This window comes from Syzygium oleosum, unplaced genomic scaffold (assembly GCF_021117445.2).
Source record: "Syzygium oleosum isolate NSW1041296 unplaced genomic scaffold, Sole_v2.1 Sole_v2.38, whole genome shotgun sequence".
Classification (NCBI taxonomy): Eukaryota; Viridiplantae; Streptophyta; class Magnoliopsida; order Myrtales; family Myrtaceae; genus Syzygium; species Syzygium oleosum.
In genome coordinates this window covers 1,740,484-1,755,898 of record NW_026607522.1, presented here as the reverse complement: position 1 = coordinate 1,755,898, position 15,415 = coordinate 1,740,484, and the positions used below count along the sequence as shown (strand labels likewise).

General features: G+C 39.8%; 2 pseudogenes; both read right to left on the bottom strand.

Annotated features, from left to right (window-relative positions):
- Positions 1 to 14,410, bottom strand: part of LOC115669015 (putative disease resistance protein RGA4) — a 63,740-nt pseudogene extending 49,330 nt beyond the window's left edge.
- On the bottom strand, positions 564 to 4,729 carry LOC130134641 (DEAD-box ATP-dependent RNA helicase 7-like; annotated as a pseudogene).
- Positions 14,411 to 15,415: the final 1,005 nt, after the last annotated feature.

Genomic DNA, 15,415 nt, shown 5'->3' with positions numbered 1-15,415 from the left:
GGACGAAAGCCCCTTGAAAAGGCTTACCAAACAGCCCAGCATTTCTTCAAGGGGCTTTAAAGGCCAAAAGACCCTTGAGAAAGATGAACCATACATTCATTCAAAAATTGTCATGAATTAATTTTAACTACATGAGATTTATCATTTCGAACTTGAACCTTGGAACTAAATGGGTAAATCGAATTACATAGTATAAGATCAAAAATGTAGCCTGGCTGAGCATCATTGCAGTTCCACCATTGAAAAGCACAAAAGTAGGAAACAACTCTTCTATAGAACTGATTAAGAATATGTACTCCAGCGTACAACTCACGTCTGCAGCAAAAGCAAAAAATAGGGAGGTGGAGACATCACTAAAACGCCCCACAAAAAATTAGGAAAATAGAAAACTAAGTTGACTGAGAAAATATACCAAATATATTAGGATAATATAGGACCACGGTACCAGATACTTATCCTACAGTGGGTCATTACAAACACTCGAGGCTACGTTACTAAAATCATAAAATCGGCCAAAATTCCTGCAACGACATGAGAAAATATTATCTCGCATGATGCGACATAAGTTGATGCCTTTTTTTCGGGAAGCTCCGACTCCAAGGAACTGGCTGCAGATTACTTTATCACCTTCTATTGTTGCTGCGACCTCTCCCACCACTGAAGCCACCGGAAAACGGGCCACTCCTTTGGCCAGAGAAACTACCACCCCTACCACCTCTACCCCCAGAAAAACCACCGCCCCTACCACCAAAGCCGCCACGACCAGCCCCACCGCCAAATCTTCCCCCTCTTGACTGGTCTCTCTCCTGGAGACGCGGCAATGTTGTTACCACCTCTAAGCTTACATTTGCTGCATTCTCATGACCTGCAACCCAGAGGAGGGAAATAAATACCAAAATCAATCATTGCCCATATAACGAGAATTTAATTGAAGCGCTACACTAGGCTGATGGACTCACAGCATACTCTGCTATAATAATAGAAAAATCTATGAAAAGTGTGCGTAAGGTGCAGCATCACTTATTGACATTGGAGCCTGATGAGTTCTGTGGTTTAAGTACCAGCAAGGAAAGTATCCAGATCTTCAGCTGCCACATCAAATACAACGCCATTTCCATCAGCTGTGAGAGTAAGATCCTTCACGGACTCTACTTTTTCTTCAGGCAAGAATCTCCTCAGGACACCAAAAGCATACCTAAAAATCGAAGTGATATATAAGCCCAGAGTCAGATCAGGTGCGAATCGAATATAATACCAAAGCTAGAAGGGGGCCTGCCCTCACATCCACGCAATATCTACAAAGCAGTACTGCAAAGCAACACAACTTTTTGCTGACAGAGATCTTGAATACTTACGAAGGTGTATAAATGGGCCTTCCAGTCTCGAGAAGTAAGGTTACATGGTTCTCAAGTGACGAGAGCAGTGATCTGCTCTTTATTTCACTATAATCCTGAAAAAGGAAGTGTACAGATTATATTTGTTAAATAACCAAAGAAAGAAGGAAAAGAGATGCATGTCAACGAAGTGCGATTAAAGAAAAAAATAAGCAATCAGCTTTGTTAAAGTAACAAGACGTGAGTGAAAAATAAACTTACAGGAGCCTTAGCAAGAGCCTTTGCAAGTAATTCTACTGCTGACATGCCAGACGTGTTCAGTAGTTGCTCGGCATCAGACTTAAATGCCGGAATAACACTGCATTTTGGAGAATATCAGCATCTCGTTGTTATAGGCAATGATTCAGCTACTCAGCAAAAAGAATGACTGTACCTATCAGAAATTTGTGTTATTGATTCAGCAGCTTCGATGCCAGCAGCTTGAGCAGCATTACTTGGCTGTAGAGCAGCCATGTGTTCAAATTTACACCAGACTCTTTTTCGATCCTAGATACGTTTGCCCTTCTTGGATCGTACAGCATGACAACTACTCCAGTATTGCCTAGAAAACATTAGTGCCCTCAGCATCTGGCGAGCTGCAGAAATAATGACACTATGCAAAATGCAGGTTTCAAGTTGAACAATTACCAGCTCTCCCTGTGCATCCAGATCTGTGAATATAGGCTTCAATGTCCCGAGGAGGCTTGCACTTAAAAAAAAAAAGGCCAACTATCAGCACGACTGCATTTAGAAAAACAGCAAATCAAAACATACCATATACAGCATACCTGGATAATTAACTGGACATCATTGATGTCCAATCCTCGTGCTGCCACATTCGTGACCACTAATGTCATAAACTTGCCAGACCTGAAACCAGCAAGTGTAACCAGCACTCAAGAGGCAAAGTTTAAGCAAGGAAAAGCATGTCATTTGTCAATTAAAAGGCAAAAAAGGTTTCAACCGTTTTAATATAGATGGTCAATGGTCGCCATTCCGAGCGTGTGGCCGGATTGACTTTTACATTTTGTTTTTTCTTAATATATATCTTGTGGCTTGCACACACATTTTTAAAATCTTAAAGTCTTGAAATTATCACTACACTCAAGTATTGACACTTAAATTCAGATATAATTTTTCATAGTTTTTCTCATATTAAAATAATACTTTAAATTTTGGCGGGAAGTACTCTTGGCTTTTGCTTATGTGTAACCAAACATGCCCTAGATTGTGAAAGTTAATTTCTAGAAATACTCGCATACACAAAGCCAGAGAATAAGTGACATACAAGGAACGCATCACTTAAACAGATAGCCCCTGTAAATTAACAAAAGAATATTGTTTCCACAGTCATGATGCTGGACCTACCAATGAATCAGATCCAAAAACAAATACTAATAATTCATTCTATTGAAGCTTGTACCTGTGTATTCATCACTTGAGAATAAGAGGGTAGGTACCCCACTAAAAGAATCAGCCACCTTTATTCACTGAAAATATTTTATAATGAAAGGGAATTTTTTGCTACAGACCAATCTCTTTGCCTCTGGATGTAACATTTATATCCCTTATCATTTATACCTTGCGCAACTACCACACGTCATTAAATCAGCACTCTCCAAGGAAATGAACTACTAGGCAAATTAAGTGGGTTGACTTGTAAACATAGTAAGGAACTCGCACAACATTGTCACCCACTATCTGTGGTTGACAACTGGAAAGCAGGTAAACCAACATTCCTAGTCATGTAATTTAGTATAACAAAGCATGCTTTCTCTTCTTTCTTCATCTCCTCTCCAGTGTGTTACGACATTAACACTCTTACATGAAATAATACCTATAAAGATTCTGCATATTCATCATTTACCCCTCGTTGGGTTTCTGCATATTCATCATTTACCTCTCGTTGGGCTTGCTGTATGTCCCCATGCAATGGCCGAGCTCCGGGCAACAATCCCGAAAGTTGAGAAGCACATTCCTTTGTCTCAGTAAAAATTATGGTACGGCCTCCACTAAAGAAAATCCAACCAGAGAAGAAAGTTTAAAGACTGTGCAGTATATCTCATGACCAACAAAAGAGCACAGCATAAAGAAATGGAAATGGAAACAATTAACCTGCCGTAACAGCGTATTATGTCTGGGATAACCTGAGATGTAGCCGAGCTTGTACAAGGGATAACAATATGCCTAACATTGGTGCTGGCCTTCATTTTCTCATTCCCTACTAGAGCTACAGTTCTCTTGTTTTGTTTAAGGAACCTGGAAGAAATCTGGAAATACAAAGTCACGGTATCAGGAAATTGAGTGAAGATAAGTTTGCACGACGGCAAATAAGGAAAACCAAACATTGACAACTAAGATACAAATTCAGAACAACAAAACAAGTCATTTGTCATCAAAATTGGATCTGAGACAAGAGTGGATACAAGAGAAATCGAGTCTACATGAGGTCCATAACATATACTTAAAATTGGTAAGATAGTTATCAAAAGAAAAAAAACAAGAAAGACTACTGCTTCGTTCATTAATCCTGCCTCACACAAACGCATTTCTTTTATAAACATCGTTGTCACAAAGAGACGAAGAATATGTCATTTGTCAACCAAACAAAATGAGCAGGACGACCTCACAGTGATCAAAATGTAGAGACATAGATAGACTCCGAGTCCAACTGTCATAAGACCTCTTTTAATGTCAAACATTTACTCAATTGCTTAAAATGGTGCTCAAAATTGGCAATGGACTTACCTGAGAACCTCTGCAGAATGGCTGAACAGCAAACCAAGAATGTGCATTTCCCTTCTCTCTCTCTCTCTCTCTCTCCCCACCATTGCATTTTCCTTTCAAACTCTTCATAGAGAGACTTTAGGAACTCAACTATAATACAAAACCATTTGCAGCTTTTAGTTTACACAGTGTTGCTGTCAAATGCTAACAATAAGATCACTTTAGTACTTGATCCATAGTAATTCCACTTTGGAAGTTCAGACGGGTGCTCAACAGGTCTAGGGATCGCTTGATTTCAAGAATTTAATAGATCTGTAGCATGTAGCATGTGAAAAGAAAAACGCTACATATTTCATTGTCGCCATTCATACCCTTGATTTGCTTCATAGATCTATGCCAGAAGCTCCGATTCTATGGGAACACTTTGAGATAAAAGTTATTTTTAAGGGAAGTAAACCAGAAACCATTCTCAAGAGGAACATCTCATCACTCCATCTACGAGAGTTTTCCAGAATCATTGGACTGTGCAGGCATTTCACATCTTGTGAAATCAAATAAACAGATTGCAACACTATATCTACAACACGAGTCACAAGCTAGATTTGACGAGCTCGGAGTTGGATGAGGAGTATGAAATCAAATAAACAGATTGCAACACTATATCTACAACACCTTGTGAAATCAAATAATCATTGGACTGTGCAGGCATTTCACACCTTGTGAAATCAAATAAACAGATCACTTCGTTTTTCTCGCACGGATGGGGATAAGGCGATCTTCCCACACCCAGTGAATACCTGCATTCAAGGACATGTCCAAACCTTTCAGCGATCTGTCCCATGTCCCCGAATCGAGAAATTGTTCATGAAAAAAGGTCCCACGTACCTTTAGAGAGAATATTAGGGATCGTGAGCTATGTGCGGGAAATGAGCAAATCTTGTACCGGCGATCAGTCCTCCCCTCTCTTCAACGATCTGCCCATGTCCCCCCAGAATCAAATCAAGTAATCGAAACACACAATTCGAGAATTATTCTTCATGTAAAAAATCTGGGTAAAAAGGTCCTCGCATACCTTCAGAAACGAGAAAAGCGATCGTGAGTTATGTGGGGGATATGAGCGATCTTGTCCCAGTCCTCGCCTACATCTCTCGTGCACCTCCTCTCCAATTCTGGGCAATTGTAGATTTTCATGTGAGTAAGGGACGCAAGCCTTCGGATTCCTTCGGGTAATGACGTCAACGAGGGGCACTCGTTGATTTGAAGCTGCTGAAGTGATTGAAGGGCCTCGATCTGCTCTGGTAATTCCTTCAAATTGGAGCAATCCTCAATTAGGAGATCCTCGAGATTGCTGAGCTGGAGAAGCCACCGTGGGAGAGATGCTAGTTTTGGAAGTCCACGGAGACTCACGAAGCGGAGACTGTGAAGTTCCAAGATGAGGTGGTTGTTGTTGCCGCCGCTGCTTTCGTCGTAATTGGATAAATCCAGCTCCTCAGAATCCGAAGAATGGAGATCCACCAGGTTGGATTGATGTCGCGTACCCAGCCATGGGGGTGTTAAGAGGGAAGTTAACCGAGGACATGCACCGATTTCAAGAGATTTAAGGGAGGCGAGGCTTTTCCAGCACTCCACGGGCACACATTCTAGAGACTCCATCCCCCAGATTGTCAGACTCTTCAACTTATTAAGGTCAACTATCATATTTATCAACGCTGGGTGGGCCCAATGCAGGCTTAATCGCTCGAGATGTGGAGCTAGTGGCATGGCTTTCAATTTCATACAATTAACGATCTTCAACTCCAATAGACTAGGAAATGATGCCGCTGAAGTGGATGAATGGTCCGACTCGATGTATTCCAATTCATTCAGCCACCAAATCTCTAAAATCTTGAGGTGAGATAGTTGGCCCACTGGAGGGAGATGTTTACATGTTCTGCAATTGACCAAGCCTACCTCAACTAATTTTGGCAAAGAAGACACAAGGCTATCCATCATCCACCTTGAAAAGCTCTCACCTTTATATCGTTCAATCGTCAACTTCTGCAGGTTTGAGTGTTGCCTCAGTCCATCTAATAGCACTTCATCTCTATTCCCAATAACTGCATCATCAGAATCGGAAATGCCCCATTGAAGTTCCAAAGATTCCAGAGAATGCTTCCCTATCAAGTTCGCAGCCTTGGATTCTGCTTTGGCATCCGTCACGCTTCCCAAATTCTCAATGCAAAGGCTTCCCCGGATGTTATTAAGCCCTTTTAGCTCCCCAATTTCACAACCATTCTTAGCAAGAGCTTTTTTGGGGGGCAAAATGAAGCGTGTTAGCCTATGCAGAGAACTCAATTGCCCTAGTCCGCGTGGCAAATAACCAATCTTCGGACAATAATCTATGTCCAGATTTCGAAGGCTGACTAACTTCCTTATACCCCTTGGCAATTCTTCAAGGACAGAACAGCCCTTGAGATTAAGAGTTTGCAAATTCTGCAATCTCGTAATAGAGTTAGGAAGCCTTTTCAGTTTACGATTATGAGAGAGATCGAGATACGTGAGATACTTCAACTTACAAATGGACCTTGGTACCTTCTCTACATTTGTGGTATGCAAATCCAAGACGCGCATCCTCTTGAAACTTTGAATGAGTTGGCGTGGATCTGCTTCACTCGTTGGTTCCATTTCCCAATGACTCTTAGTAGACAGAAATGTTCTCGATGCACTTGCTTTCAAGCATGAGATTGGAATTTCACCCATCAAATTGAAAGTTGAACCATATGATACGTGACGAGTTCTTTCGTGTATGGATTTTGTGTGATCCCATGCCACCCAACACTCGGTCCGTGCAACTGAGCAGGCTAGATCATGCATCAAATCATGCATCTTGCAAGTCTCATTATCTTCCTGATAATCTTGAAAGAAGTTACTCCATAGTAGATCCATGAAATATCCACGAGCAATGTCTTCTAAATGATGACCTCTATTTGATTGCTGGATAAATCCTTCGGCCATCCAAAGATCGACCAAAGTCTGCTTCTGTATCTCATAATCTTTGGGAAACAATGAACAAAATGCGAAACATTGTTTCAAATGTGAAGGAAGATGATCATAACTAAGCTTAAGAATTGATATTACGCCGTCTTCCCTTTGAGACACATCCGGGAGCTCTTTTTCTTTGAATTGCGACCATTCATCCTTACTTTTCTTAAAGAGTAAACTCCCAATAGTTCGAACAGCCAATGGAACCCCGGAGCACTTTTTAACTATATCTTTACCAATAGCTAGCATGTCAGGATCTTGTATCTCCTCTTCTTTACAACAAGCCATTTGCATTAGTAATTCAAGAGACGCACTTTCATCTAACCCCTTGAGAAGATGAGGCGAAGCAGTGCCGGTGATCTTCGCAACCGAATGAAGGCGTGTAGTTATAAGGATCTTGCTTCCTCTAGCACCTCCCACCAGTAATTTTTTCAAGCTCAACCATTTTTCTTGTTCTTCATTCCACACATCATCTAAAACTAAGAGATATCTCTTTCCATCAATTTCTGCCCTCAGTTCACTTTGCAACTGTTCCATTGCATCCTCACGGTGTGCTTTCTCCTTTGCACAAGCTATGATATTTGTGACTATTTTTTTCACGTCAAAGTCATTGGAGACACAGACCCACATTTTCAAGTGAAAGTATTTACTTACCATCTCATCATTATATATATAAATTGAGCAAGTGCCGTTTTTCCAAGCCCACCAATACCAACTATTGGAAGGATGGAGACATTCTCTTTCACGTTTGAATCCAATAAAATTTTTATAACTTTTGTTTTGTCATCATCTCTGCCTTTAATATCTCCCTCACTTATAAACGAATGCGTTTCTTCTCTTTTCCTCCATTGTCTCTCTACTCGTGAATCCACGGAGCGCTCATCCAAGTGGAATTTCCTATCAGTCTTAATGTCTTCGATTCTCACCCTAACTGCTCTTAGTTTGTAACTCATCTTCTTTTTAAAAGCAAGCTGGTTTGAACTTGAGAAAAATGTCCTTACCTCCTTCATCATTTCATTGTGGCCCCTCAGTTCTAGTCGCATGGCTTGTATATTAAATTCTTCAAGCACGTCCTGTGCATCGTAGAAAGCTTCTTTCAGTTTATCAACCCAAACTTTGATTTGGGGACTCTGGTGGTATTGCTCTTCTGCATGGTCCAATACTGCCTGAAGAGTTAAGACAGTGCCCCTGAGCACCTCAAGTTCATGCTTAACGCCCCATAACTTTCCAACATTTTCTAGTGCTTGAGGAACCAGATAAGCGACGATCTTTCCAGCAATACCGGCAATGACAGCTTCTGCCATTTTTGTTCTCTCTCTCTCTCTCTGTGAATCAAAAGATATTAGTGCAGTAGGTCCAAGGCTAGAGACTTCTCACAACATGCATAACAAGTTAATGTTGGTGCTCATCGGAGACTGGCAAATCAAAAGCCTAACAAATCTAATTATCAACTCTATGACCGACTTCAGCTTATTACAGATAGGAATTCTTATCAGCCACGCAAGCCTCAACCAAAAATGCAAACCCACTCAGGTCGCATCCGATGCTCGCAAGAAAACTGATGTTTTTTTAAAAGGTTACATTCTTTACCTTTTTGTGAAAAGATGACCAATCATTTTTCATATTCTTGGGATGGATTTAATGCACGACGAAGTTGGTAACTAAGCTTACGTTATAAACTTAGGGAATGTTAGTTTGCTTTAATATTCAAGCACCGTGAGATGTGAGCTACGATTAATTAGCAACCAATATATATGGGAATATATAGTTACACATGTGCAATACACATTAGGATAGGGATTCTTTCTAGGAATATAGAAAGTTCTATACGTGTAAGTAACATAATGGATTTGTTAACATTCTGATGCCAACACTACACATCTCAATTCAAATCTCTCATTCATATTGTCACGTGACATTATTGCTATTATTTTACTAAAACATTACGGTTTGATTAAGGAAGTTCACTCTCCTTGCTAATCTCACAAAATCGTTTGCTTCCTATTATCAATGCTTATATATTTTTTTTCCTTCCTTTATTTTTTCCTATTATCCAAATAAATAAATAAAACTGCCTTAAAGCTCTTCCCATATTAGACAATTCCAAAACTTGCACATTTATGCAAAGTAAAATCCTATATCTGTACACAATCTTTTACTATTTCAGTTTTTTTTTATTGTAATCATATCGATTAGTTTGAAATCCTTTAAATAACTGAAATTTGTAGCTTTTCTTTAACAACTACTATAAGACAAGTCATCTCTCTTGTCTTTCAAGTCTGGCTCTTATTTCTATCCCCCAACATATTCTTCTTCTAATTTAGCTCTACTCAATATATACAATCAAATCTTTCTGAATTTCCTATCTGATCATCTATTTTTTAATCTAAAGTTATTTTTGCTTTTTCTATTAATGACAAATAGGCAAGCTTTTCTTACTTACTGCAGCAACTTTTATAATTCTTTTTACACTAAAAAAAATGCACCAATTATTATATTATTATGATAATAATTGTTTCTTTTTATACAAAGTATGAGTAGTCTTCTCACAATAATGTGTTGTGCACGTCGCGCATCTACTTTTGTTATATTGTAACATTCTTATCATCCCCCCAATAATAGGAATGTGTCTTAGTCATTACCTTTTATGCATTTTCTCTATGCATGACAATCCTTTTCGCATATTTTGATGAACTCTCAAGTAGGGTTGGTTTCATATTTAATAAATATATCATTCTTTTATACAATTACCTAAATTTACTAACAAATGCCATTATCTGGAACTTGTTACAGGTTATTTCAAATGAGCATTGCTCCATGCAAGAATGACTTGAGATAAGTGGCATGATCCTAGGTTATTTTTATTTGTTCGATATATTTTGGAGAGTTTGGACTTAGTAAGCTGAGAGCAAGACTCATTAGGAATGGCCCTGCCTATTCCCTACACCTTTCTATTGGGTTTGGTGTTGGCCTATGTCCTTTTGACACGTGGCTGTATACAATTGGCTTGAGTCTCCCTTGACAAGTAGCAGCCTATTCATATGAAATAATCCTGTTAAGCAATTATTTTGATCCTCTTACCATAAATACCCCATCAATTCACTCGTTAAGGTAGGATGTAATCTTTTACATATCCGGTGGATATTGAGAGAGCTGAGTTTGGAAGTTAGGACCACAATTAAACTGGGACGAAAGTGACACAAGTTTGCTAGATATGTAAAAGATCACGTCCAGTTTAATAAGTAAGGCAAGTCGATGTTGTTGTTCTTGTATGTAAAAGATTAAATGGTATGATTAAGTTCTTTCCCACTTTGTTGGAAAGTATGTATGTACATTGGAGTTTTGCAATCAATGTTTGTCATTTTAAATATTTTATATTATCTATAATTATTGTATACTTACATAATCTAATTCAATAAGTAAGGCAAGTTAATGTTGATATATTGTTCTAGGAAAATTATATTAGATTAAATTAGATGATTGAGTCTTCCTCTACTTTATTGTATAGTAATATGTCTAATTGATGTTAAGGAAAGTGGGACGGGATGGAACTTTGTGATGATGTGGGCCAACCATTTAACTCCATTTTAATGAAGTTTTTTATTATTGATTGATGTGTGTGTATGTGCCTATATGTAAATATGTATGTATTACATATACTTAGTTTGGTTTCACAAACGACACATAATAAAATATAATGAAAGAAAATAATCATGATGATAAGAGTTGGCTTGGCTGAAATTTCTTCGGACTTGTTTGTTTGTAATTTTTAAAAAAGCAAAAATAATTTTTTTCTCTCTGTTAAAATTTAAAATATAATTCAAGTATTAAAAAAATTATAAAAGATTATGTGTAATTAGTGTGAAAATTTCATATGTTTCAGACCAAAAAACATTGTTAGCATGCGTCTGAAATGAGATTGGATTCAAAAAAATAAAAACAAGCCTTTAGCTGTTTTGCCAATGCTTATGAAAGCATAGAGCTTGAAATCAGCCACAGGAGATGGACAAGCTTGAGGGGAATTCTCATCATCCACGCACATTACAAGATGAGGCCTAAATCAATGTGCATATAGGACCCACAGCAGTCGAGTCCGAGGTCCATGATTAAAGGCAATGAAAATGCCGGTGAAAACAAATCACTAATGTCACGCCCCGAACCCCACCGAGCCCGCGACATCCCTTCGTGGTCGTATTGAAAATGCGACGTCCCAGGACTCGTCGCCGACCCACGCGAACATCAAAACATAAAGCGCAAGCGAAAACGATTAAAAGCACCCAGACAAGATTAAAGACCAAGGGTAGTATAACACTTGAACAAATGAACCACATACTTCATTCAACGGCACGCACTTACAAAATCCAACCTTACATACAAAGGCCACTAGGGTTAAAACCACCATCATCAAAAAGGGCAAGTGGTCGGGTAGGTTAGCCTAGTTATACAAAAAGGGTCCACCAACTCCATGGACTCCTCTTCGGGATCTTGCTCCGACGGCTCTTCCTCGGGATCCCAAAACGCTGTGACGGACCATTCATGGTCGGAGTCGGGGGTCTGAAATGGTTATATAATAACCATGAGAACGAGTCTCAATAAGCAACACCCTAAACCCTACCTAGGCCAATGCGTACCCAGACAAGTCTTACTTGCAATCTAACAAGTAACGTACAAAATTCACATCCACGCACTTACCTCGCCTCAATCCACACATCACCTCTACACGTTAGTCAAATCATGATAATGAAATAATATCGCGATAATATAACACACTCATTCAAGCGCCATCCACACTCGCACCCAACTAATCCAACCAAACATCCACACGTACTTCAAGCCAATCCAACCAATCACATTTCGCACACATGCCCAACCAACCATCTCACAACTCGCGTCACTGCGCCTCAGGTCCATTCTCACAGCCCGCGCCACTGCGCCTCAAGCCCATTTGGCACACCGACCATTCATGCTTTCACACGGACCGCCGTCAACACGTCCCAAGTCCGTAGCTCTCCGATCAATCCGGGCTCAATTCCAATGACCGACGTAAACACATTCCGGTCCAACACACCTTTAACAGGCCACCGTCAACACGTCTCAAGCCCGCATCCATTTGGCACACCGGCCATTCATGCTTTCACACGGACCGCCGTCAACACATCCCAAGTCCATCAACTTTCATTCTACGGACCACCGTCAGCACGTCTCAAGTCCGTTCTTACATCCAATCCACCACAATTTCCACAAAATGCACCATACTAAATCGAGCGCACAAAGGCCTCGATAGGCCATCGAACCTAGCCCCCAACACAGCACGTCCAACGCAATTTAGGCATAAAATCACACATGGGGAAAAATCACAAGTCAAACCGCCACTCAAACACACTCACTTCAACAACGAGCAACCAATGCAAATTGCCACTAATCGAACATTAATTCACACACGAACTATCACACATTTAAGCCCCACTTCGAGCACCAATCGATCCCACAAATCATCACACAAAACGGTCCTTGAACCGCCACAATTTAGCCCACGTTTGCACCACAAATCAGCCACCACACTCAGCCATAAACAGCCACATTCAGCCACAAAGAACAAGGGAAAACCGAATATACAGATTCGGAGTAATTCTGGGCCAGCGCACAGTTCTGGAATCCCTTTTTAAATAAATAGTAATTCAACTCGAAAAATTATAAATTTTGGATATGTTGCATAAAACATCTTGATAAACATTTTCTGTGAAGAACTTGAAACCCAGTTCCAAATGTAAACACCTCTTTTTGTCACTTGAAGTCAGACGAAAATCAACCCGTCCGGTCAGGCCGCCTGACCATCAAAATGCATCTCATCCAGTACCCAAATCACTTTGGAAAGCCTTGAAATTTTTATATGTCATAGAAACAAGTGTTTTTAACAATTTTTGTGAAGAAATTTTGTTGAAAAGAGGTCTGGAAAATTTTATAGAAAATCGGAAAGACCAGAAGGTCGGGTGAACAGTAAATCCGACAGACTGAATTCGGTTCAAAAATGGACTTACGAATGGCATTAAATGATCTCCAAAAATTCTAAAATTAAATTATGTCATACTTCAAGGTGTTATGAACAACTTTAATGAAGAACACTTCCTCAAATTCGTCCCACACAAGTCACAGTAAAAATAGTAAAATCCAGCGACGCAGCAGCAACCTTACCGGAAATCAACCAACAAGCACCACCAAGCAAACCAAGCACAACCAGCCACTAAACCAACTATCCATAGCCCTAATCCGCCCCTAAACATGTCCATTAGTAACCCATTATCTTAACTAAGGCTTAGGGGGCACTTACTCTTAGCCTAAGCAAGAAAACCGAACAACGGGTGCAATAGAGAGCCTCGGCACGGCAACGGCTACTCCGGCGAAGCAACGGCGAGGGCGGACAATGGATGGCAGCTCAGGTGGTCGGTGATGGTGTGAGGGTGATCGTGGGTGGTGGTGATGGGATGGACAAATGGAACGGAAGGGAGAGAGTGAGCTCAGTGGTGGTGTGTGGCTGAGATGAGTGGCGGCGGGCTGCTCCGGCTTGGCTGGGCTCCTCGCGCGGCCAAGGGAGAAGGAGAGGAAGGGGGGGTCTCGGCAGAACAGGGGGAAGGGGATGATCGTGAGAGAGAGAGAGAGAGAGAGAGAGAGAGAGAGAGAGAAATCAATTTAAAAAGGTCAACAACCCCACTCACTCTCGGATGAGAGCTCACATTTGATTTTGGTGAGCAAGTCAAGATCATAGGACCACGAAAATTTCAGATTTCAAATTAAAGAAAAGGCTAAAAAGACATTAAATAAAATAAATTCAGAGGGAGGTATACTGGTCAAAATTCGCACCCGGTCCAAATTTCACTTTTCAATAATTTCGGGCAATCTCGAGTCTGGCCACATTAATATCGACACCGTCCAATTAAATTTGTCCAGGAACTCCGAGAAATTCGACACCAAAGTTTGGACTCTAAATAACGGTCAAATTCGATCGAGTACGATTCTAGCGAAATCTCAATTTTAAAAACAATATCCGAGGGTGATCAGTTCCCGGGCGAGATTTTACTATAAGCACACTGACGAATTACACGTTTTATAAATCCCAAAAATGGGTTGAAATTCGGAATGTCATAACTAATCTTATAGTTCATAAAACAATAAACCGATGCACGCATGGTGAAAATAACTGGGAGCGTAATTACCAGGAGTGCGGGCGGTATCGAAGGATCAAATTCGACAGCAGCAAGCCTGAATGAAATGCAAGCAACAAGATAAGAAACAGTGAAGAAATGGTTCTTGAGTGCTGCCTGCATTTGTCCTCGTCGCACATTATATAGAGAAAGAAAAGAGGAACATTCCTTTCTTGTGTCGACACAAGAAGGAAACTTGGGAATTGATCCCTTTTTTCGCCTCCTCAGTTTCCGTTAACACAAGAAAGGGATTTCTTTGCATTTCATTCTTGCAAATGGGGTCACATCTGATTACTTTCTTTTGTTCGATGGAATGGTTCTTTTATATCCAATAATAATATTTTTGTAGGAACAATTTTAGTGCTAAAAGTGAAATGTTCAAGTTACAACCCAAAACATCGGCAAGTATTTGATCTCCCAAATAATCTCGCAAACGATTATGTTCATTTTAACAGGAAACAGCTATATCTTAGATGGTCTGCCCAAATCCTTTTTTCTTTAACAACCATGGAAATATTGTCTAATCAAAGTTTCTTTGTTTTCCTTTTCTACATATTATAAATATAGATATATTGATCTTAATAATTAGGTACTCTTTATAGAATTATTTTCTTGCTTTACGATTCAATTGAGTATTACTTATATATTCTTTTTCCGTATTTTGTTAATGCATTTCCTAAATTCATGAGATTAGACGTTGCCTTTCTTTTCCTGCTAGTCTCGATGCCCATTGGCAGGCAAAGGCTATACCCTACTGTTCATTGTGGTATTAAATATTTTGCTGAACATTGCGAGATTATAATTTAGCAAATTATATAACTATAATTTCGAACATAATGTTAAATATTATATTAGGGTTGGTTTTGAGCCGATTCTACCCTGAACGAGAAACCTATCAGGTCAAGGCCGATTTCCAAATATTTTTCTTGGAAACTGGCCTCACCGGGTTGGTTTCTAGCCAGATCACACAGGGAATTTATCAATCGATTCATTGCTCACCCCAAGTAAAAATGACCATCTCATGCTTCAATGGGCACATATTTTTGGTCTTTGGATATTTATCTACAAAGTCATCCCATAAGGGGAGACATACCT